This window comes from Rattus norvegicus, chromosome 3, assembly GCF_021556685.1.
Source record: "Rattus norvegicus strain SHRSP/BbbUtx chromosome 3, alternate assembly SHRSP_T2T, whole genome shotgun sequence".
Classification (NCBI taxonomy): Eukaryota; Metazoa; Chordata; class Mammalia; order Rodentia; family Muridae; genus Rattus; species Rattus norvegicus.
Genome location: NC_141536.1, coordinates 38,116,828 through 38,142,079, shown reverse-complemented (window position 1 = coordinate 38,142,079; position 25,252 = coordinate 38,116,828). Strand labels below are relative to the sequence as shown.

At 36.4% G+C, this 25,252-nt stretch overlaps 1 protein-coding gene across 5 annotated transcripts in view; it reads right to left on the bottom strand.

Moving 5' to 3' along the window:
- Galnt13 (polypeptide N-acetylgalactosaminyltransferase 13) overlaps positions 1-25,252 on the bottom strand; it is a 666,951-nt gene that overhangs the window by 606,246 nt on the left and 35,453 nt on the right. For 3 of the 5 annotated variants that reach the window (NM_001431575.1, NM_199106.3, NM_001431576.1), the window contains 1 exon segment: positions 23,111-23,181. The gene's annotated coding sequence lies outside the window, so the exon portion shown is untranslated. 5 annotated transcript variants of the gene reach the window in all.

Sequence of the window (25,252 nt, the reverse complement as noted above, 5' to 3'; positions counted from 1 at the left end):
TGTGTGTGTGTGTGTGTGTGTGTGTGTGTGTGTGTGTGTGTGTGAGAGAGAGAGAGAGAGAGAGAGAGAGAGAGAGAGAGAGAGAGAGAGAGAGAATCAGGCAGCACATGTAGGCATTGTCATACATACAGAAATTTTCAATAAAGATATATTGGCTACCAATAGTGTGGTGATTTGAATAGAATAGGCTTTGCTAAAATATTTTAATGATTATTCATCAGGGAGTGGGACTACTTGAAAAGGATTAGGATGTGTGACCTTACTGGAGTGGGTGAGACCTTGTTGAAGGAAGTGTGTCACTGAAAATAGATTTCGAAGTTTCAAAAGTCCAAGCCAGGTAGTATCTCTCTTCCAGCTGCCCATGAATCCTGACTTAGAATTCTCAGCTACCTCTGCAGCACTACGTGTGCTTGTATGCAACTATGCTCCCGGTCATTATAATAACGTACTAAACCTCAGAAACTATAAGAAAGCCCCAATTAAATGTATTCCTTTCTAAGAGTTGCCATGGTCATAGTGTGTCTTTGCAGCAATAGAAAACTGACTAAGACTAAAGTTGGAACTAGGATACTGGGGTATTGCTATGAGAAATCTGACCACATGTTTTAGGATGGATTGTGGGAAGATTTTGAAACTTTTTCCTAGAAAAGCCATTGAATAATGAGATATCAGTGGGCCCTTCTATAGGTGCTTGGGACATAAAAATGTTGACGGCAATACAGACAATTGAATCCTGGCCTGTGACATCTCAGAAGTTTAAAGAGTCTATTGAGACAATTTGTTATTTTGGTTAGCTCGGACTTTAAGAATTAACTGTGAATAACAAGGTACCAGAATTCCTAGAATGAAACCTTTGCTAGAATTCTTGATGCTAGTTAGCTAAAGCTGAGAAATTAGTGGTGATTAAGAAGAGACCAGCATCATTTACACGAAATCTTCTGCAAAGTGTTTCCTGAGCACACAGACGCTGTGTTCCAAAGATAGCCAAGGTTGTACCTTGCACTGCAAGCTGAAGTCTGAAATGTAAGAATCAACAGCTTGGTGCTGCTTTGTTTTCCTTTAATTTTATTTTATTTTTACTTACTCACTTTATATACCTCTCACTGCCTCCTCCCAGCAACACCCTCCCACAATCCTTCCCCAGTTCTCCCTCCCCTTCTTCCTTGAGCAGGTTGGGTCCCCAGGATATTCCTCCTTGCCCCCTTGCCCAGGTTCTTCAAGTCTCTGTGAGGCCATATGCTTCATCTCCCATTGAGGCCATACAAAGTAGACCAGCTAATAGAATATATCCTATTAATAAGCAGCAGCTTTTGGGATAGCCCCTGTTCCAGTTGTTCAGGACACACATCATGGTCAAGCTGCACATCTGCTACATATGAGCAGGGAGACCTAGGTCTAGCCTATGTGTATGTCCTTGGTTGTGGCTCAAAGTTTGACTTCCTGTGGAGTTCCTATCACCTTCACCCAGCAATCAATGGATGTGATTTTACCTGTGCTGCTGCTTTTGAAGGTGTGAAGGAGAAGGGACCGAGGAGTGCAGCTGAAGCTTAGCACTGTGCTGTAAGGTTAGAATTCCTGAAGAAAGCCAAGGAAAGGCTACTGGATAAAGTGCAGCACTGTTGCAGTAGAAGATACCAGGATTTTGGAGATTTTTCAGATGACTCTAGCATGGAATTAACACCAAGAATGGCAACAGTAGTGGGGTGGAGTTCTCTAGCCTAGAACTCAAGCTATGTCTGCTGCAGAAGGCAGACTAGAGATATGGTCCAAGCCCAGATGATTCCAGACACCGGATATTGAGTTATTGAGGAGGAGTTTGATTTTGTTTTCATCTGATAATGATTGCTCCCTGAATCTTCTCTCTTAAGGTAAGTACTTAATTTTGTTACTTTGCACAACAAGTTTGTCCTTTTAAAAGAGATTCTGTCTTTTTTTTTACAGTGGTAATAAGAGAAAGAGAGAGGCACAGAGGCACAAAGACAAAAAAAAAAAAAGAGAAAGAAAGGCAGAGACAGAGAGACAGAGACAGAGACACAGAGAGAGATTTTGGATTTTCAAAGGGTCTTGATTTTTAATGTGTTTGAATCTGTAAAGACTTTAAAACTTTAAATGTTATTTGTGCTTCTAATGTGGGATCTTGGGAATGAATGAGAAGGCTGTGGTTTAATGGTGATGTATTCTTGTGTCAAGGTGACAAGGGGTCAATTGTCCTGATAGTTTTATGTCAACTTGACACAAGCTAAAGTCATCTGAGAAAGAAAATCTCAATTAAGAAAATGACTCCATAAGATGAGGCTATAATAAGCCTGTGGAGCACTTTATTAATTAGTGATTGATGAGCAGTGGGGGCGGCCAATTGTGGGTGACATCATTCCTGAGCTGGTGGGTTCTATAAGAAAGCAGGCTAAACAAGTCAGTAAGCAGCACTCTTCCATGGCATCAAAATTCACTCCTGACTCCAGGTTCCTGCCTTGAGTTCAAATAAACCCTTTCTTCCCCATAGTCCTTTGGACATGGTGTTGCGTCATAGCAATACTAACTTTAAATGGATTTTAAATAAAATTGAGATAAGTTGATATCAGAAGCAGGGCCTTGATCTGAAGTCACCATTCCTAATATTCCATTTTGCATTCGGATTTTCTTTAAACTTTTTATCTCCTTGAGCACTAGATTTACAAGTATTACACTTACTGGGCGCTCCTTTTCTCTTCAAACTGTACATTTACTATTTTTTTTCTGGAAGTTGAATTAAGTGCAATTTGCATTATGATATAGTTATAAACCTATAGGGCCAGGGAGTGGAATGTGGTCATTTAATATATAGAAACACACACACACACACACACACACACACACACACACACACACACACGGAGAGAGAAAGAGAGAGAGAGAGAGAGAGAGAGAGAGAGAGAGAGAGATGCTCAGTCATCAAGGAGTGGCACTACTTGAGATGAATTAGGAGGTGTAGCCTTTTTGAGTAGGCGTGGCCTTGTTGAGAGAAGTGAGTCACTGAGATTTCAAGAGCCCTAGCTAGGACCATGTCAGACGTTCTCACTATCTGTGGATATAGATGTAGAACTCTTAGCTACTCTCCAGTACCATGTCTGTTTCCATGTGGTCCTGCTCCTTGCCATTTTGATAATGCCTTAAACCTCGAAAATTGTAAGCAACCTCCAAATAAATGCTTTCTCTGTAAGAGTTGCTCTGGTCATGGTGTCTTATCACAACAATAGCAAATGAACAAGACAATTAGTAATCTCTTAGTATTGAAATTGGGATAAATTTTCAATTAGATTTTAAAATGTTTGGTATATTTGTCTTACCTTTAGAATGTAACTATGACCAAAAATGCAGAATATGATTTTCATGCATACTACAGAGAGAGGCAAGTCCCCATAGAGCTGTTTGAATTATGCCAATCACTAAAGAAAAAAAACACGTAAAAGAACATACTTCAAGTATTCTGTCTCAATATCCAGTAAAGACGCAGATAATCACATGCACTGGAGAAGGGATTGGAAAGGTAATAAAGGCAAAATGCTTACAAGATGTGGAATTCTTGTTAAAGGCCATTTTTACTGAATAATAATTAATGAGGCAAGAATGCAGCCACAAGGAATAAATGGATTCAACTGAGTGAAATAATGGTACTGTTACAGAAAATACTCACAAAAAAATGTTTTGTGTCAAGTCAGTAGGTTCTACATTAACTTTTCCACAATAAGTACACATTGGCTATCTACTCCAGGAAGATGCTATACCTGTCAAAAGCCTAAATACATCATAAGGTGATTCTACTAGTAATAATCATTATTCAGTGATAACTCAGTTAAGTCTACATAAAGAACTCTTGCGAAAAGCAGTGCATGTCCATCACAAGGAAAATAAAGTTATTTGGAAGAAATCATCCACTTGAAATTTACTCAAGAATCATTTTGTAACTTTTGTTTGTAGTTTTATACCTTCTTTTTTTAGCACTTGGCACAAGTAGTTTAAGTTCATTCATTAGTAGTCACCCAGGTGGAAAAACAAATCTAAACTGTCCAAGTGAATACCAAACCTAGAGATGCAAGACAAAACTAGAGGGTTAAAGGAAAATAAATGCTTCTATGAGATGTCAAACAATTACACAGTCTTATAGGCAGTCTTAAGGTCAAACTGACCTTAAGGCCTCTAAAATTTTTCCTGACCAAAAGAAAGAAAACAAAAGTTAAAGAATGTATTTGAAGTTCAAAGTGATTCCTGCGAAATGGGGTGGGAAATAGGTGACCGCCTTACCTAGGTGTTACCTAGGTGTTCTCTTCAAAGCAAGTGCATAAGGGTGAGGAGTAAGATAAATTACCATGTAGCATTATCTGAGTCACTCTTCCAGCCCTGGTAAGCAATCAATGAGACAGGCAAAGAAAGAGAAATAAACCAGAATTCTAAGGCACACAAGGATCACCAGCACCAAAAATGAGAGGGCCCAAAAATAGCCTTGTCACAGATTCCTCTGTACTAAACTGCAGAAGTGCAAACCGCAAAGACTGCATTTATACCAAAACTGCCTTCATACCAAAAATCCTTATTAAATATTATACAAACTTACTTGTTAATTTACTTTCCTGGATTTTTTCTTTAATTTTTCTTGATGAAGCTATTAATCATACATTGTGTGCTGAAAAGATGGGCAATTAGAAGGAAGAAGTAAATAAAAAACAAGGAACTAAATAATTGGAATATTGAATAATTAGACTCCACTTAAGTAACAGCAAAATAAAAAGCACTATATCCTCAAAAGCTCAAAGCATGTGTAATTATTAACAAAGGAACTTGGTAATACAGCAGAGAGGATGCTGTAAGGTGCTGTTCAGTCTATAGCAGTGCAATAGAAAACTGCTTGATCTAATTTTAACAAGCACAGAATGGCTACAAGGTAAAGAAGTTTTCTAAAATGTATGAAGGAAAATAACGCTCGTTTTTTTGATCGAGAAGATTTGACAAGGATGAAGGGACTACCATTACGTGTACTTGGACATAAGCAGCTACCCAATAAACATGACAATGCCTTTCCTACCAGAATCATCTTTTAATTGAAAATTGTGCTAAGAACTTTATGTTGAAATCAACTTTTATTTTAAACAAAATACTGGTTTAGGAAAGGGTATCTAAAGTGTCTTAGCTACTTTGAAGGAGTCAATGTAAACTGATTACAAGGATTTTTGGAAAGAAATAAAATTTATTAAAAGTATGATACTTAACCTAGTTCATGTATTAAAATTACATTTTAAATTAACAATTTTTCCTTTTATTAGATATTTTTAATTTACATTTCAAATGTTATTCCCTTTCCTGGTTTCCTACCCATAAACCCCCTATGCCTTCCCCCAATCCCCTTCTTCTATGAGGGTTTTCTCCATCCCCTATCAGCCCCCTTCCTCCCACCCCCTCCCCGTCCTGAAATTCCCTTACACTGGAGAGTCCAACCTTGGCAGAACCAAGGGCTTCTCCTAACATTGGTGCCCAACAAGGCCATCTGCTACGTGTACAGCTGCAATTTTTCTACTAAAAATGTTTTATCATTCATCTTAGGAAAAGGCCTTAATTTCCAGGTATCATAAATATACTGCTTATTAAAAGTAAATAATATATGTATATATTGATAGCATGTATAGCTAATTGATAGCATGTTTTAGAGGGCTATGAGCCCTATAAGGAAAAACTTAGTATCATAAGAAAGGTTACATGACAATCAATAAATTAAGGTATCATCACTTATTCCTTATGAATGCAAACGTTTCAAACATATTCACATAAAAGTATGCAAAAGTAGTTGAAGCTGACAGTGTTTTCTTGGCACTCCTTTTGTTATTATTGTTTTATTCTTATATAATCATAAAATGGTATGTATTACCTGACGATATAGAAAACATGCATTTTGTTACCATGTAAATTAGAAAACAAAAAAATAGACCAATTTATTAATGAAGCATAAAATTCTATGTTCTACTATTTATGTTCACAATAGAAGTCAACTTAAAACCTCCAAAAAAAGAGAAGGAGAAGGAGAAGGAGAAGGAGAAGGAGAAGGAGAAGGAGAAGGAGAAGGAGAAGGAGAAGAAGAAGAAGAAGAAGAAGAAGAAGAAGAAGAAGAAGAAGAAGAAGAAGAAGAAGAAGAAGAAGAAGAAGAAAAGCAGAGCTTCCCACTAAATGATGTCAACTGTAAACAATTGTTAAAAATGCTAAATTGTTACCATTGTTGCAAAATATAACTGATTCTGAACCTACTATATTACCAAAATTTTACATTCTTTTGAAGACAATGGATAGCTTTCCAAAGCTACATTTTTATAGGGGATTTGAAATGTTGCCATTGTTACTGCAAATACATCCTTCATTGATATCTATGGCTCTCTCAAATCTATCAATATCAATAGCTAAAGGGATGGTACTAGCTACCTCTGTTAATTTGACACAAGCTGCAGTCACTTGTAGAAGAGGCAGCTGAGACAATGCCCTCACACAATTAGCCTGTGGGCAAACATAGGGGACATTTTCTTGATTGGTGATTACTATGGGAGGATCCAACTGACTGTAAATGATGTCCACCTTACGATGGAGGTCCTGGGTAGTATACAAAAACAGTGTGAGCAAGCTAGGAGGAGCAAGCATGCCACTAAGCAGTATCCATCCATGCCCTTTACAACAGTTCCTGCCTCCAGGTTCCTATCAGACCTGAATTCCTGCCCTGACTTCCCTAGATGGTTGACTGTAAGCCATGATACGAAATAATCCCTTTCTTCTCAAACTGTTTTAACTCATAATGTTTAACACACTGACAAAAAATATAAATAGGACAGTGGTCACAAAAAATTAGGAGTAATACTCTTTTCTAACTATTCATTTAGAAGTCTAAATGCTACTCCAATCCAACTAACATAAGATGAATCAAACTTACTGCGTTCTCACATAAGGAATCTCTGATATGTGGAAGGCATTCATACATACTAGTACTAAAACATTTTTGCTGTATACCATTGAGGCTAAAATTGCATGACAATGGAGGCACCTGAAAACTACATTAAATGCTGCAAAACAAAAGTGTCAATAGAATACATAACTAGAAAATAAAAATTATGACTGAGATGATAGGAATGGTCAGATTAGGTGGTGGTTTGTATATGCTCAGCCTAGGGAATGGCCACTGTTAGAAGGTGTGGCCCTGTTGCAGGAGGTGTGGCCTTGATGGAATAGGTGTGTCACTGTGGGTTTAGGCTTTAAGACTCTTGCTGACTGAAGCTAGTATTCTGCTAGCAGCCTCCAGATGAAGATGTAGAACTTTCAGATCTGCCTACACAATGCCTGCCTAGAGGCTGCCGTGCTCCCACCTTGATGATAATGAACTGAACCTCTGATCCTGTAAGCCAGCCCCAATTGAATTATCCTTCTTCAGACTTGTCTTGGTCATGGTGTCTGCTCACAGTAGTAAAACCCTAACTAAGATTAAGAAATAAAATTATCATGAGAATGGGGGCCTCCATGTTAAAAAACAAGCAAGGTCTTTGATTTTATTCAGAGAAAAAAATAAGTATGAAGTAAATATTTTATATAATCTATAGTCCTCTCACAAATCTAGAATGTTACTAAACATGACCTTACAACTATTTAAATGTAAGAAGAAATATCTAAGTTTCTACCAACAGTATGTCACAGCATTTACAAATGAACCCATGTCTGACAAGTTTTAATCAATAGTACCCATAAGTGATCTATGAAAAACATGGCCAGTTGAGAGCACTACCTTAAGAGGTGAAATGGGGGGTTGGGGATTTGGCTCAGTGGTAGAGCGCTTGCCTAGCAAGCGCAAGGCCCTGGGTTCGGTCCCCAGCTCTGGGGAAAAAAAAAGAGGTGAAAGATAATAATTATTACTCTACCTTTGTTTACCTCAGTTGTTAAGCTTCTGTTCTACAAACGGGGTCTCTATAGCTCATGTGTGGCAGTGAGATACAATGAGATAATAGACAGTTCTTCTTATTGCACTTCATATTTGAGTCGAGGCCAAAATTCTACAAACAAATAGTTCATAATTCATCTCCAAAGACTTTATGAAGCTGTTTTTAGCTCAAACAACAAAGATATAGAGATTCAAGATCAATAATATCTGTCTAGCCCATGAAAACTGCACCATCTCTGTGGTTTAACAGTTATATTATTTTTCTTTGATTCTGATAAGCAAAATAAATGCATTCAAACTACTGATTGGCATTAGAACAAATCAGTAGGTGTGCTTGATTCAAAGATCTCCTATCTATTAATTTCTGTGAAATTAAAATGTTCAAACTGAGAACATGCTGGTATGATTCCCCCTTTTAAAAATATCAGTATAAAACTCTCTGGTTTCCCACATGCATTCAGCTGCACCCCATCAGAACAGCAATCAGCTCTTTATTTTCTTTGTCCTTCGTATTTCTGGAGAGTATGTACAAAGGCAGCAATCTAAATCAGTGAAGCATATAAACCAGTGTATGCGCTTTTTCAGCATGCCATTTTAATTCCTGATTATTCTATTCTTTCTATATTTAAAAAATACGTTCTTTTTCAGCATATTTAAATTAAATTTCTATCATAACCTTTACACTTAGTTTTATGTATCAGATTTCTTCTCCACATTCCCTGTTTTTAATTATAAAAATCACCTAACTTGAATTTTCCATTTCAACTTAAGATTTGGTTCTTGTTGGATATCAGGATTAGCTATTGTTTTCTATGTGTCAATAGGTCTTATTTTCTCATCTCTCCTGTACCCACTTCATGTTCTGTGTAGAAACACTAATCTTTATATTTGGATTCAGTATATGCATGCCATTGTACTGAAAATGTTTCTCGTGCAAAAGACATAAGACGTACACCAAGTTCTTTCAACCACACTCAAAATGAGATAGAAATTAATAATGACTTAGCATGATAACACCTATCCTCATGTGGCATTACTGAGACTCCAGGAAGGCTGAGAGATAGTCAAATGGTATCAAAGAACAATAAATAATTACTAGAAAAGCACTACCTCACCTAAGGCAACCCCACGTAAGGAAGCATCCAATCTGCAAACACCAAACCCTGACACTACTGCTGATGACAAAAAGCACTTGCTGACAGGATCCTGGTACAGCTGTCTTCTGAGTGGCTCTGCCAGCACCTGACCAATACGCATGCAGATACTCAGAGTTAACCATTAGACTGAGCTCAGGGACTCCAGTAGAAGACTAGGGGGAAGGACTGAAGGACCTGAAGATAATTGCAACCCCACAGGAAGAACAACAATAACAACTAATTAGACCACCCAGAGTTCCCAGGACTAAACTATCAACCAAAGAGTACACCTGGAGGCACCCATGGGTACAGCTACATATGTAACAGAGAATGGCCTTGTGGGACATCAATGGGAAAAGAGGCCCTTGGTCCAGTGGAGGATCGATACCTTAGCATAAAGGAATGATAGAGCGGTGAGGCAAGAAAGGCAGGGTGGGTGGAGAAGCCTCTCATAGAGCCAAAGGGAAGGAATACAGGAGGGGGGTTTGAGGAGGGGAAACATTTGAAGGGGGCATTTGAAATGTAAATAAATAAAATAAGCAATAAAAAATTGCTAGAATTATTAGAAAGACTTTGACTCAAGTTCACTAGCTTTTATAACAGATCAATTCCAGGCAAAAATCAAAGGAATGCTCAGGAATAGTTTAAGCTCAACACTATTAGTAAATAATACTATTTTATTCCTTTTATACCCTGGTGTTGCATTTTAAAATTAAGCTTATACTAGTCAAAGTAGAGGCATTCAAACATTTACTCGTAGCCTTGTTGACTTTAAACTATCTAAGGAGTGTCTCAATCGGGGTCCCAGAGGCAGATGAGTATACAGTTTAAATTCTAGGAGAAGGAAACAAGGGAAATCAGTGTTAACTAAAACCATGGAAAGAAATAAACGTCCTTAGGGAGAATGTGTAAGAGAAAAGGTGAGTTCTGTGTGGAATTTTATAAAATACAAATCTGTAAGAAATAAAAGCTCAAGAATAAAACTAGGCAAGGATGATCAGAGTATTGTATGCACAGTGCTGTAAAGTTCAAAACCGTATGTTTCTAAAAACCAGGACTGATCAAAGGTATAAAACTGTACCAAGTCAAAAGCAAATTATTCTCTATGTGAAGTGATAGGACTACCTATGCTGACCCTAGAGCAGCTTCAGAGGAGCCCACACAGGAAAAACTTGAAACATTACACATGTAAGGTGATAGGTGATGCGTGCCCAGTTTTAAAGCATCTGGCTACTAATAGAGAGGAGAATTGCAACATGGCCAGAAACAGACGTGGAAAGAGGAAGAGTTTATGCACACTTGTATGGTATTTTTAGGAAGATGTCTTTTGATATGTTTAATGTGACAAGCAACATTAAAGAGAGGAAGAATACTAAATATGGGAAGGTAGGCATTCATCTAAATTAGGGCTCCACAAACATATGGAAATAAGATCTCCAGTATGTATGAAGAGAGTAGTTCTTGAGGGTAGGAGTATCACGGGCAGACGAAGGTGAAGGGATCCTTGAACTCTGCACCAGAAGAGCATCTACAGCATCACAGAAGAGCATCTTCCAGCATCACAGGTGCTGTTCTCTCTGTACATCATGTGTCACTAAGAGTCACAGTAAGGATAAAGGACAGAAAAGTAGAAATATTTGATATCAAATGATGTAGAAAGAAAGAGATTTTTTTCCCCTCAGAGTAGAGATTTTCGTCTTAAACTGACACCCTCTGCTAGCCATGTCTTATCTTTAAGGCCGGTCATGCAGAACAAAGGAACACTTCCTCCTCTGTCCTTTCATGTATTCCAACACCATTAGTTAATTTGGATTCACAATCTTTTGGCTGATTAACACTTTAGATTGCAGTTCAGTTAAAATAGGACTAAGTTAAGCTGACAGTGTGATGTGTAGATGGAGACACTAAGACGATTTGCCTAGCACGTGAGACCCTGAATCTGACCCCCAAGCACCACAACAAACGGACATGAGCAAATCAAACTATATCATACGACCAAAACCTTGTGGAACACTTTAGTTATGATAACAATTATTCGGAACAATCTCTCTGCTAAAAAAAAAAATCACTGACAAACTTTTGTATGCATTCATATAAAAACAGGAAAGGAGAGCACAGCCAAGGTAGGAAAACACGGGGTGAATCTGCACTGAGCTAGATGTATGTTCCTAGGGAGAAAATGAGGGTCGTGATTAACACGGATAACTTTTGAAATGACACTCCTCTCTTTCTTATCTTCCTCTCTCTCCTTCTTTCCACTTCATTTCCAATTGGACCTTTCTGTTACCAAGATAGCTCCAAGTTTGACCCTCTGGCTGCTCAACTAGGTGGATGAGGTGGGTTGCCTGGCAACAGGAGAGCAGAATATTCAGCAGCATGTTTGGTAACTCTATTTTCTGGCTTGCAGGTGGGATATTTGGATTGAATTTTGTGAGGGTTTTGCATAGCAATTCTGCTTAATTTCATCGGGTGTGTAATTAAGTTCACTACTTATAATGTTATTGTTGTAGTCTGCTACATTTTATCAATATTGTTAGGAGGTTTTTTTGTCTTCTCAAAGTTATTAATGCTTTCAGGAAATTTTAAAATGTTGAAATTTCTCTTTAGGATGTTGTTTTGGAAAGTTCATTATTGTTAAATCAAATTGTCAACATCATTGAACAGCAAAAGGGTTTTGAAAAGACAAAAAATGCAATGTGGACTTCCTGGCTATTTGTGCTCTGTACCTTATCTAAACAACAGTATCAGAAGGATGCAAGACTTTCTCTATTACTTATACAATTTCCTGCACATACGAGATAGAGTGGCAAAGGTGATGGTAATATGAATAAACATGCATGCACACGCAAAAACAAGGTCTACCCACTCATTATATGTTAGTATTAGAATAAAGATACTTCATGGACAGAACACCACATCTTCTGAAAGACCAGGGTTTTTTGTTGCATTTAATCAGTTTAAAAGCATAGACTGTCTTGCTGTGATGGCAACCAGGCTTTTACTGATAACTTGCTATTTATAAAAAGGTAGCCCTAATATCAGTTGAGAGGGGCAAATACAAGAAAATGGTCAGAGTAATAGTTGCACAGAGCAAATGACACACACTTTGTTTCAGCCTCACTGGATACCAAGCAGATGCTACAGATCAGACTAAGATTACATGGGAAAAAATGCCTGAGAGAAACGTTCTGCACTGAGGTAGATACAGATATCCCATGCTGGCCTGGCCACTGGGGCATTCACCGGACTCCGACTTACCAAACCACCACAGGCATGATGGAGGCAAGACAAACAAACAAACAAGCAAAAGACAACAACCACAGATAAGCAAAGGCTGACACTGGCTTTAAAGGATAACTCACTGTCATTACATGATAAATTTTTAAATTCGTCACATCATCTTTATCCCAGAGTATCATGTGGTTTTTCTGTCAATTTCGACTGAATTTTCTAAAGAGCTCAACACTGTTAGCTCACTTTCTCTATGTCAAGACATTAATAGGCTACTCATTTTATAAGAGTGTAACCTAATGGTCAGAAAATTTCAAATAAATTACCCCAAATTAAACATTCTGTCAAAGCTAGCAATTATCAAAATTAAAATTATCAGATGATTTTAGAATACATAAAATCAAGTTATTCAATTACAACCATTGTTGAAACTATGGTAAAACACCTCAACAACAACAACAAAAAATTTATAAAAAAATCAAATTTGGTTGCACTTATTTGTTCATCCTTAAAATATTTAGACAAGGTAATCCATCTCGACGAAAAATCACAATATTAGTGTGTTTTAAAACTGTCAGAAGGTAAAGAACAACTTCCAACCTAACTAGTTTGTCAGTTAAAGAAACTGTTTCCTGGAACTCTCAAAACTAATGGAAAAATATATTCCCAATTCTATTTGTTAGTTTTTACATAATTTTATTGCAATATACATAACATATTATAAAAAAACTAATTGTAACACTTTTGCCAAGTGGAAATATAGAGAAAAATTTATGCACATGGGACTGGCATGGCTAAGAGCACACAGCTTTAGTTCCCAGCACATACATGATGACTCACAACCACCTGGATTTCAGTTCCAGAGACGCTGAAGGCCTCTTCTGACTCATTTGGGTACCAGACTCACATACAGAAATACATACAGACAAAAAATCATACAAAAAATAAAGCATATTATTAATAATTGTACATCTAAAAATACTAATTAAGACTGTTAACTACTTAAAGTGCAAAGTTGTATCCAAGATATTTTTTTTAAAAAAAGGTTGCCTTTGTATTTGTGAAATTTATACTAACATAAAATAAATAGAACATACATGCTATTTATTTACTGTACTCAATGAATATACCCCCCAACAACATATCAGTATAATTATGGCCAATGCCTTTCACAGCTAATATAATACCAAATGAAAACTTTAATTAATGTCATGTAATTAGTAGTCTATTGAATATACCTCAGAATTCAGTATCACATCATCAGAAAAACTATACTGGTCTGTGGTGGTTTGAATAAGAATGACTGGCTCATGTATTTGAATGTATGTACATCAGAGAATGGCACTACTCCAGTGGGATTAGGAGGTATAGTTTGCTGAAGTAGGTATGGCTTTGTTGGAGGAAGTATATCACTGGGTGTGGGATATGGGATTTCAAAAGCTAAACCCATACCCAGTAACCCTCTCTTCCTGCTGCCTACAGATCTATATATAGGACTCTCAATTATGACTCCATAACATATCTGCCTGCAAGCTACCATATTTCCAGAAATACTGATAATAGAATAGACCTCTAAAATTGTAAATGGGCTAAATCTCAGAACAATCAGCTAGCCCCAGTTGAATGTTTTCTTTTATAAAAGTTGTTGTGGCCATGTTGTCTCTTCAGCACAATAGAATACTGCCTAAGACAAGGTAAGCTAGTATCAAAAGTTGGATTACTTAAATGTTAGCATTTTCTTGCTAAGAGACAATAGCGAAGATAATATCCAGTGTGTTTCTTTCACTTCATTCCTACCAGGTATATGATAGAGTTCGTACATGTGTACAGACAATACTACATGCAACAACTACAGCTAAAAATATGTATAATGATGGCTAGAAAAATACTGCATAGAGTTTACTAATGATCTCTCTAAGGAGAGGCCTGTATCAGCTCTGTATGTGCTCTTTGTCTTTGCTGTGCACCATACAAATATAACAGCTGATTTTAATATTTGCCTATAACTATTGGAAACACAGTAAAGATTAAGTTGTATGTCCAAATGCTGTTGCATAACTACCCACGGTGAAGATTCATAAATGCTAGAACCAGGATAATGACTTCCTTCATGAAGAGTTCTCAGGCCACATACAAACAACTGTATTAAAACTGCTTAGGGAGCTGCCACTCTGAGGAAGCATCACCCATCTGAGGACCTTCGAGAGAAAGTGAGAAAAGCATATCATCTATAAAAGTGATAATGGGAAGAAATATTGAAGAACAGCTGTTGTCAGTACTGAGGGTAACTATTGTGCCCAATGCCCTCCATGAACACAAAGCAAGTTCTGCTAATCTTGGAGAAAGATCAAGATTCCCCTCTCCTATCAAAGAACTTGACAGACATGGAAAAAGAGTGTGAGTCCATGGGAGACATGGGTAGGCATATTGAAAGAGCCATGTAGCTGAGGCTCAGGTGCATCAGCCTTATCTAAGACAATAAACAAAGGGGATTGTACCCTCCTGTCACCACCAAGAGTGCTGCATTCGACAGCTGACGAGAGATTCCAGGTTTCCTCTTAAATACATGCATCCAAGGAACTGTAAAATGATGGGGCACCAAACACCAAAATCCTTTGGTATATCATCTGTTCTAAGGACGTATAGGAACAAAATGTTATTCTGAAACCATAAATCAGATAGACAAAGTAAAATCAGAAGTATTTTAGATCCTCAATAGTTAAAAATTGTTAAAGATTCAAAATCCAGGGTCAATAGAGCATATAACTCTATGTTCCAACACTTTGAAAAGCTGAAGCAAAAAGATAAATATAATATATGACTTCTAGGCCAGCCTGGAAATCAGCAAGCTATTGTTCCATGAAAACAAAGGAAAAGTTAAGTCTTTAATTTTATTCATGAATAAAAAATTAAGTATTCTAAAATTAATATATGTTATTTACAAAAATAGAGGAACTACATTTTTAATAGTGAAATGCTGCTATTCTGTTTGTGGGAAGAAGTTTATGGAGTCAACTCTGTGCTTCTTAACAGCATTATTTTAAACTCTGTACACAAGTCAATATGACATGCTAAGAAATAAAACATAAAATCAAAACACTTTAAAATAGTAATTTCTTATACCATGCTGGACCATCTCCCAAGAGTGGCACTGTCCATGGTGGCTTTGACCCTCTCCCATCAAGAAAATGATCCCAGAGACAAGCTCACATGTCAACCTGATGGATTGAATTCTTGAGTTGTGGGTCTCTTTCTTCCGGGTGACTCACTTTGTATCAAGTTGACAAAAACTAACCAGCACTTTTAGCATAGATTAAAAGTCTGTCCTAAAGTTGTATCAGTTTGAAAATACATAATAATGAGATAATAAACGTGATCCAAAATAACATCTCAATCTTTTGTTGAATTTGGCAAAGAAGTTCTAAAATTCATATTAAATAAGGCAGCATTATGAGGTCTCCTACAGCAGGGAACCATGGAGTTAACTTGGCCTAGCTGTCTTGAGATATGCTTTCTAGACTTTTCTGTTTAGACTCCATGGCTCCTGGGGCTCTGAGAGACTAATGCACTCCTTCAGGCAGTGAAGTGGTCAATCCTCTTTGTCATTGTGCCCTGGCAACTATAACTGCATTGATTCTGGAAATTTCCAGTATGTTCTGTCTCTGATAATGGTATAAAAATTCTGATTGCTCTCAATAAAGTGACAGCCTCAGTCTTGCTGTGCCCAACTCCAATCTGGGCCTGATTTCATTCCTATGGCCTTATCAGATGAACTTCGCCCAGAAAGTAATCGAGGGCACTTAAGCTTCCAAATAAAGACACTGTAACATTTTTTCAACAAATATGAAGAATAATTTTAACATGATCATAGTTATAAATGGAATTTTAAATATAAGGAAAGAATACTTAAATTGAATAATGGACCCTCAAGACATTTATGAAAAATGATAATAAACATGGAATTGAAAGCTGTGGGCAAAAAAAAAAAAAGCTATTACGGGATGTAATAAATTGTCCAGCTATAGTAGTCAGGAACTCAGGTGATAGAGTCAGGAGGGTCACGAAGTCAAGGCTTGCTTGGTCTACATAGAGAGTGTCAGATAAACCAGGAGCTACAGTGTAAGAATCTCTCATGAAATTTAAAAACCAAAATTCTTTTTTTGAAAAAGAGAATGTCCTCTGGGGTTTAGGTTGGGGGAAGATGTTTGTTTGCTTGCTTACTAGTTTTAAAAACAGCCTCTCTAAGTAATCCTAGCTGGTGCAGATTTCACTTTGTAGACCAGGCAGGCTTCAATCTGTCTACTTCTGCATCCTGGAATTATAGATGCGGACATTGAACCTGACAAAAAATATTTTTTTAGAAGGAAAAATCTAACATGACCTTGACCTCAAGTCATTCAAAAAGTGACTTCAGAGAGGAACCAGAATTAGAAATTGATTTTTTTTATCAAAAAATAATAATAAAACAAAAACCTCTTAAACTCTGTAAGAAATAGAAAAGGTAAGGGATAGGGGTGTGACTTTTGGCTGGCTGCCTGATTAACATGAATGGGGTCCTAGTTTTTATTTCCTAAAAGCAAAAGGAAACTTGAAAAAAAAGAGAGGAAAGGGAGAGAAGAGTGGCAAAAAGAGGAAAGGAAAAGGAGAGAAAGGGGAGCAAAGTACAGAGAGAGGAAGGGCGGAAAAGGGAGAGTAAGAATGGAGAAGAGGGGAAGAGAGGAGAAGGGGGAGGAGAGCATAAGGAAGGCAGTAGAAAGCAGAAAGGAGAGGAAAGCTAAAGAGGAAAAGAACTGGGAAGGATGGAAAAGGGTAAAGGAATGGAGAAAGTGAAGGAGGAAGGGAGGAAAGAAGGAGGGGAAAGGGAGGATGGAATATTCTTCATAGAAGAGGAAAATCAGGGGAAATATATCCATTCCACCATATTTACTGAAGCAGTTTTCTCCATGCAAAGATAACTAAGTTCTGAATGTTAGCAATTAAAAAGCCAACAATACAAAAGAAAAGTAGACAAAAGTTTGGACACTATATTGTGACATTCATCTCAAGTTTAAGCAGAGCTCAGAGCTGCATTACTCAATAGGGAAATGTAAGTCTCAAAAAATGGCTAAAATTAAAAAGATTGATTATACAAAGCTTCAGTAAGAGTAAACAATGGGAGTTTGCAGACGTTGATGACAGCTGTGTAATTAGTTAAGAACTTTGGGAAAACAGTCTGGTTGTAAGTGCTAAAATTGAAGGTTTGAATGCAATAGACCCCAGCAATTCTATTGCTAAGTATACACCCAACAGAAATACATGAGCACGATCAGAAAAGATTCAAAAAGACTGCTAATAACATGATTCATAATAACTCAAATCTAGAAATAACTCAGATCCCACCAACACTGCAATGAATAAATATTCTGTAGTATTTTTGTGTAATGGAATATGACAAGGGCAATAAAACTTAGAGAGCCTCAAATAACGCTAACAAAAGTTACAAACACACATTCAGGAAAGAAGGGCTCACGTAGAAAAATGTATGTGGAATGCGTGACTATTTGTCAGAGGTATTTTAAGTCATATTATATTAAAATTGTGTGGAGAGGAACACGGGCTAAATAGTAAAACCAGATTGAAAAGCATGGAAGTAATTAATGTTTAAGCCAGAATATTCTGAAAATAATAGAAATAGGAAACTCTTTGGGAGGAAGAAAAAGTATCTGGGATATAAAAAGGCTTCTTGGTCTTTATGAAGGCTATGTAGATCATTTTTAAGGAAAGAAAACAGTATTTTGTCCATTGATTCATACAACTTCATAACAAACCTTAAATAACAATAATTCACTTATTATGATTGATAAATTAAAATTGTTAATGCATGAGATAAAATTTGATAGCCCAGCATGAACTACAAATCCATTGTATTTAGAAGACAACTTCCTATTACAGCAGCCTTTTAAAATTTAAGCATCTGGACAACTGAGTTGAATAAATCTCAAAGCCATACACTGGAGAAGCTGTTTGCATTAATATCAGCACAGAGACTGAGCCCTTTTCCTCAGCAGTGTGATTTGCTCTTTTTCCGTAACTGAAAAAAAAATGGAGATACTCCCTAAGCTGAGCCTCTAGTTCTCCTTGTCAAAATTACTGGTCAGCATAAGTAAACTAAGCCTGAAATATGGGTCTTTCATGGACCCAAGGTATTAAATCTTTAATTTAACACTCTAGCCTTGTTTCATTTTGAGCCTTGGTAAGGAAGGATGATAAATCACACTAAGTTGACATATTTACTGTTCTAATTTATAATTGAGTAATATCATAAATTACACTGTTCCTGCTGCTAGCATACAAGTTAATGTATACAAGAGACTCATCACTCACCATAAGGTAACTTTCTCCCTAAAGGTCAAAAGATTTTCCTCTCTACACAAGGACCTGTTTAAAGAAGGGACAAAGTCTGGGAAATAGGCAAAAGGCTATTAGCAACTCTCTTTCCAGTCCAGTCACCCTGGAAACATGAGTTATTTCTTGAACAGTAGTAGTGGAAAAGCAGTCCCAGGAGCAAGGGGCTCCAGTGTTGGCTGTGCTATTTTTATACTTGATAACCCAGACAAGTTGTTTAACTAATGTTTGTCTCAGTATCCTTTGGGGCAGAATAGCAGGGAGGTCAGTAGCATTTAAAACGAGCCTGGTACCTAATAAATCCCCACTCCTCTTTGAATCTATTCCCTTCCAGATCTCAGCTACCACATTATTCTTCTCCTTTCTCATGACAATGACCTTAGGTTCTAACATCATCTTTTAATTCTCCTGAGGTTGTAGTTCCTGATACTTGATCCTCTCTTCTACCAAATCTCAATCAAAATCCTATTCTGAAGACAATGCCAAAATTTTAGTTCACAAAATTAGAGATTAGAAAATACTCTTCCCCCTTCTCTTTTTAATTGTCTATCACTTGTGTTTTAATGTATTGAATGGTTCCCGGTAAATTCTAAGTGTGACTCAAACCTTTGATCCAAGTCAACTTGCTTGCTTTGCAAACTCACTCTCAGCACCACGTAGCATGTCATGAGTTGAGCTCAGTGATGGCTGCTTCACTTCTGACCTTTGCTAGACCATTTCTTTGATTAGCCTGATACCATTCCCTACCTTCACCCAGATCTAGCCCAAATGCAAATGATAATGTCTTGGAACAAAAGTCCAGTCTGCTACCTCAGATTTCCTCACCATGTTTTATTTTTTTCATATTTATATCTTTATAGTCTCTTACGTATTTGAAACGAATTTTTAAATTTAATTGGTTTACACTTGTTTAAGACATGTTTTAACAGTTTTATTTAAAATTGAGCATGTACTCTTTCTACAATGTGACCACCAAATTTCCTTGAGAGTTATTCTTACTTCCTCCTATTTCTACCACTGTTTACCGTCTTGTTGGGAACATCCCCTAAGTATTAATTGAATTGAATAAAATATAATCACTAAGCAAAACACTTAGATTTGTGTTCAAGAGAACAAATTAGAAAAATAAAAGTGGAACATTTTCTGCCTTTCAGGCTCAAACCAAGAGCACAAAGAGACTAGAACCCCTCTCCAGGCCCTAGAGAGAGGCATCAGCTACTAAGAACATGAACTGTTCTCCAGAGAATCTGGATCCAATTTCCAGTCTCCAAATGGCAGCTCACAGCCATCTGCAACTCCAGTTCTAAAATATCTGCTACCCTCTTCTGACATCCACAGGCACCAGGCATGCGTATTCATAAACAAACAAACAAAAACAAGTAAAATAACAATTTAAAATCCTAAACGTTTGTTCGTCAAAGCAAAGGAACATTAAAAAATAAAAGTAGGCTCTTCTATCTTCAGAACAATAATCTTTTAAATACATTTAAAAATATCCCCAATAGTTCATTGCTGATTCTGTTTCAAGAACTGAAGTATAAAATACTTGGAATGAATAATAGCTAAGTTTGATCTCTCAAAATGAAGCTTAAGAATGATCACTCAGTCACAAGATGGCTATGAGAACACCTCACAGCTGAAAGCAAAGGAAACAGAGGAAGAAGAGTCAGGGGGTGGGGAAACCAACAAAACCTCATTCTAAGCTGCTTCACCATGACAGGAAGAGCCAAGGGGAGTGCAAGCAAAAGGTGTGGTCAGTCTATGTAACTTGTAAAAGTGTAATAGAAACAAGAGATGCAGCCTCCACCCTCAGAAAAAAAGAGCTGCTTACATGCAAATGTTTTGCTTTCTTGTTTGTTTGTTTTTTACCCCAAAGCATATTTTCCAAGGGGATTGGTTCCTAAGCAGCCCTATCAGCATTTATTATTTGGCAATTACTATTTCTTTTATTTCAGATTAAATCAAAAAAGGCTCATTACTAAAGAACTTCTATATATTGCAGGGTTTGAGAACAGTGTTTTTATGCAAAGAAATTGACCTTAGGTCTATCACAGAACCTTAGCATTTAACTTTTAGGTTAATGGCATAAGAAGCAATAGAAGCATAGGAGCCTTGAGCTGCACTCCCATAAATGAAATTGCCAACCTCTCTATTGTATATTTCCCTAATATGAAAAGAAATATTACATATCAGCATCATGATGTTATTATGCAGGCTCACTGTGGTGTTGAATGTTAAGCATACACAGCAGAGTCTTAATGGATAGTCTCTAAACCATGGCCCTCCTATTTCCATGAATTTGTTACAAAGCACTCGGACGATTGTTCCCCAAACGTTTTAGCAACCTAAAATTTCAACTACTTTTTTGTTGTTATAAATTTTTCACATCTTGCTCAAGAAAAGAATTTCAGTTGCATTAGCACATGCAAATTGTCACCTCTTCTCTATAAAAGCTCATAAACTTATTTTTCGCCTTAGACTGGTAGTTACTACAGAACTTTACAAGACACTCACACACACACACAACATACACACACACACATATGAACACACACACTGTATGTGCTGATTGATCAAGTGTTTTATTTTCTACCAAAGCTCTACTGAACATTTTGCTGTTCAAGAAAAAGACTAAAATTAAATATATTTTTTATCATTTCAGTGAAAAGTGTTCATTGAATATCCATACTGTATCATTTACATTGCATTATTATCAGTTATGGTGCTTATTTAACAAACATACTTGGATGGAAAATTCCGAGTTTCACAATTCTAAATAAATAACTACTAGCACTTACTCAAGACCCGTATATCTACAACATACTTCAGTTCAACATCAATGAGGCAGTAATTGCTTTTATATTTATTCGAAATGACATTATTGAATTTGTTCACTGTCCAATAGCTAGCAAATAAGAAGTCTGAGATTTAAAGCCAATTTTTCTGAATCTACTAACTGCATTCTAAAGTACCTACTCATGAGACCTCACTGTTGACAGGGTTATATTAGGAAAAATGCATAAGCATCAGCACTCCCCCTATTGTATTTCTAAATTTTTTGTTCAAAAGCCTACTCCAAAGCTGTCTGCATGTTATACTCTTTAACTAAACCAGACGATTAAGTAAGTAATTGCTAGAACTTTCGTGCTATGGTCCCTGTGGTCTCTACCACACATAACAGCATTCAGTTATAGTAGATGTTTTATAATATTTATTTTGTTTGTTGTACTTACTTAAGTTAGGCAAATACCCTAACTCTGGTCTATATCCCACACATGAGTTTGGGGGGCTGGGTTTGCTTGCCTTAATAAATGAAGATTTGAGAACTTCAATAATCTAATCTTACTACTAACTCAAAACTCTCTAATACGAGAATGAAACATCACTCAAAATGAATAAAAGAACCCAAGGACATAATAAATAAGACCAACAAGTGAACAAACAACAGCAGGGGAAGACATTTCAACCCTCTGAAGGTAATATTTACACAAGTCCAAAATGCTCAGAAGCAATCAGAACATGAGGAACCAGGTTCTTTCACAGATACTACTGTGGAAACAAATATCTTTTTTGAAAGCCTAGATTCATAACTTTGAAGAAATATTGAGCAAATCATGAAGGGAAATGACTAAAGGTAATGTTTATACATAAAGGACAAGATAGATAGATAGATAGATAGATAGATAGATAGATAGATAGATAGATAGATAGATAGAATACTTTTTAAAAAAATGATATTAGAACCTGGTTAATATTCACTAAACTTCCCTTTATTGTGTCAACTAAGTTAAGAATAACATATATGCAGACTTTTCCCCCCTCCTAAGGTGCTTCATCCTGCCTTGATATAAGGGTTTATGCCTAGGTTTACTGTATCTTGTTATGTGTGTTCAGTAGGTATTCCTGGCAGACCTGCTCTTTTCTGAAGGGAAACAGAAGGAGTGGATCTCAAGGAGAAAGAAATGGCAGCAGGGACAAGGAGGAGTAGAAGGAAGAGGAGATTCAATATGGATGTTTTAAAAGCAAATAAACAAATAAACAAACAAACAATAATAATAAAATGCCATTGACATAATAAATCAGAATGGTCTATGTGAATATACAATAACAATAATGAAATCAGTAATTAGAAAGTGCACAACCTAATTCAGACTCATAAACACCCATTTTCCTAGCTTTATACACATTCACTCTCTAATCATGAGCGTCAAAAACTTTAAATAAGAATGCTTTCTTTTGGGGTTGGGGATTTAGCTCAGTGGTAGAGCACTTGCCTAGGAAGCACAAGACCCTGGGTTCGGTCCCCAGCTCCGAAAAAAAAAGAACCAAAAAAAAAAAAAAGAATGCTTTCTTTTCTGAATGACTGACAAAAAAATTTGTCATGACTACAAGTAAGTGAACAACAAAATTACCGAACACTTACTGTATATGGTGTTTGACTATTTCAAAATGATTTGAAAATATCCATCTTCAAAATACTCCTACAAAATATACCTGTGAAGGAATAAAAATGCAAAATGTAAGAAATTTGGCAATGTCACCAAAATTAATGAAGGTCTATAAATGGGCAAAACATACTTTCATATTATGAAATAATTTTTGCAAAATACATATTACATAGCTTACAAGTATAAAGGCTAGTGAACAGAAAAATTTCCATCTGTAAGTGAACATTTTAAATAGCTGTCAAGGATATTCATAAAATACAAGATCACAGCATTCAAACTCCAGAAAAACTTAATTACACATTTTTACAAAAATATTAATAAAATCACATCAAAGCAACACAAAACTATAGTATGTTTATAAAAAAGATAGGTAGACATTTAAGGTAATTATTCAAATCACACAAAATTTTAGGCGAACTTTTGCCTAAATATGAAGATCACTGAATTAGAAAAGAATTCTGCTTGAATTATCCAGAGAACTGCACCAATTCACTCTGTAATTGCATTTCAATTATAATTGAAAGCCATGTACTGAGAAAAATGTTTGTATATTTCACAAAAAAAAAAACATACACCCACAGATGGCTTCAGCTTTTTGCAATGTCAATGTGACTAGAAGAAAAAAGTGATTTAGTCAGGTTTTATTAATTAATTTGTTTTTAAGGATTACTATGTAAAAAGCACAGTAACTTTTAAGCCAAAAATATTTCTACTTAAGTGAACTTTATGCTATTAAGTTTATTAAAGAGTTATTCAAAAGAAACAAACCACAAACTAATGAAAATTATATTAATCCTTTATAGACTGATCAAGCTCACTGTAGTTACAACTCCCCTGTTTAGCAAGCTTCTTTAGGGGAATGTTAATTTAAGACAGCAGTGGAATCTCTGACATTTATAAAATGTTTCATAAGATAAGGTGTCATTTGTTTTCTAGAGCATAGGAAGGAGACCAGGATAAGACTTGTTTCTATCTGACCCATGAACATTTGATTTTGCTTCACTTAACACATATTTTAGCAATAGGAGGAACGAGCTAGATACAGCTCTCAGGACTGAAGATAAATGAAAATAATAAACCTAGATATATTCAATAAACTAGATATTTCCTTTTCAGAGTTCTAACAACTTAACATGAAAAATAAAATTGTCTTCACAGATACTTTAAAGAAATAAGCTATAATAAGGATCATATCTCTATATTAGTGTACCTACTAAGCAAATGCATATTAAGGGACCAGACCTAAAAGCAAATCATTTGGTTTCTCAACTAGACAGACTAGGAGGAGGTGATCACTGTCTCACAACTAACTCTTCAACACCTGCTAGGAGGAATGCACTACCTGAGCCATGGAAAGCTAACGTAGGTATGAGTGGAGCCCAATACAAAATGGTAAGCATACTTAAAATTTATGAGGGTTCTTTTGGGTCTGTTCTTATTTTCTAAAACAATTCTGTCATTCTCCAGCTAGAACCTTCCATATGAAAGGTTCACATCAAAATTCAGCTGTGTGGCTTTCTAGCATTAGCATTATAGATAACAACATAACTTCACACTGTCAGTAGGTCAGACATGTTTGTGATAAGTTGTAAACTATGAGTATAATCAAATTTGACCAATGACATTATCCATACAATTATAAAACCAAGTATTAAAGTTTATATGGGCATAAATAAATATACATACTCAGGGTTGGGGATTTAGCTCAGCGGTAGAGCGCTTGCCTAGCAAGCACAAGGCCCTGGGTTCCGTCCCCAGCTCCGGGAAAAAAAAATACATACCCACAAACATACACATACACACATCACTAATACCACCACCATCAATAACAGATAATAGAAGAAAAGGACCAAGAAGGGCTATCATTGTTAGGTCCTACATGGTCATAGAAGGGATAGCGTGACATGATTTTCACCACTGGAACAGAGCAGGAAGGGTGTGGATCTCCATGAGGTTTGATGGTTGCTGGTGCATGAGGCATGTGTGTCTGTGTGTGTGTGTGTGTGTGTGTGTGTGTGTGTGTGTGTGTGTTTATTTATGTTACTGTTTCTTCTTCAGGAAATATTCTTTCTGCCAAGTTTAGTGACTCCATGATAACCAATCAGAGATAGCACAAG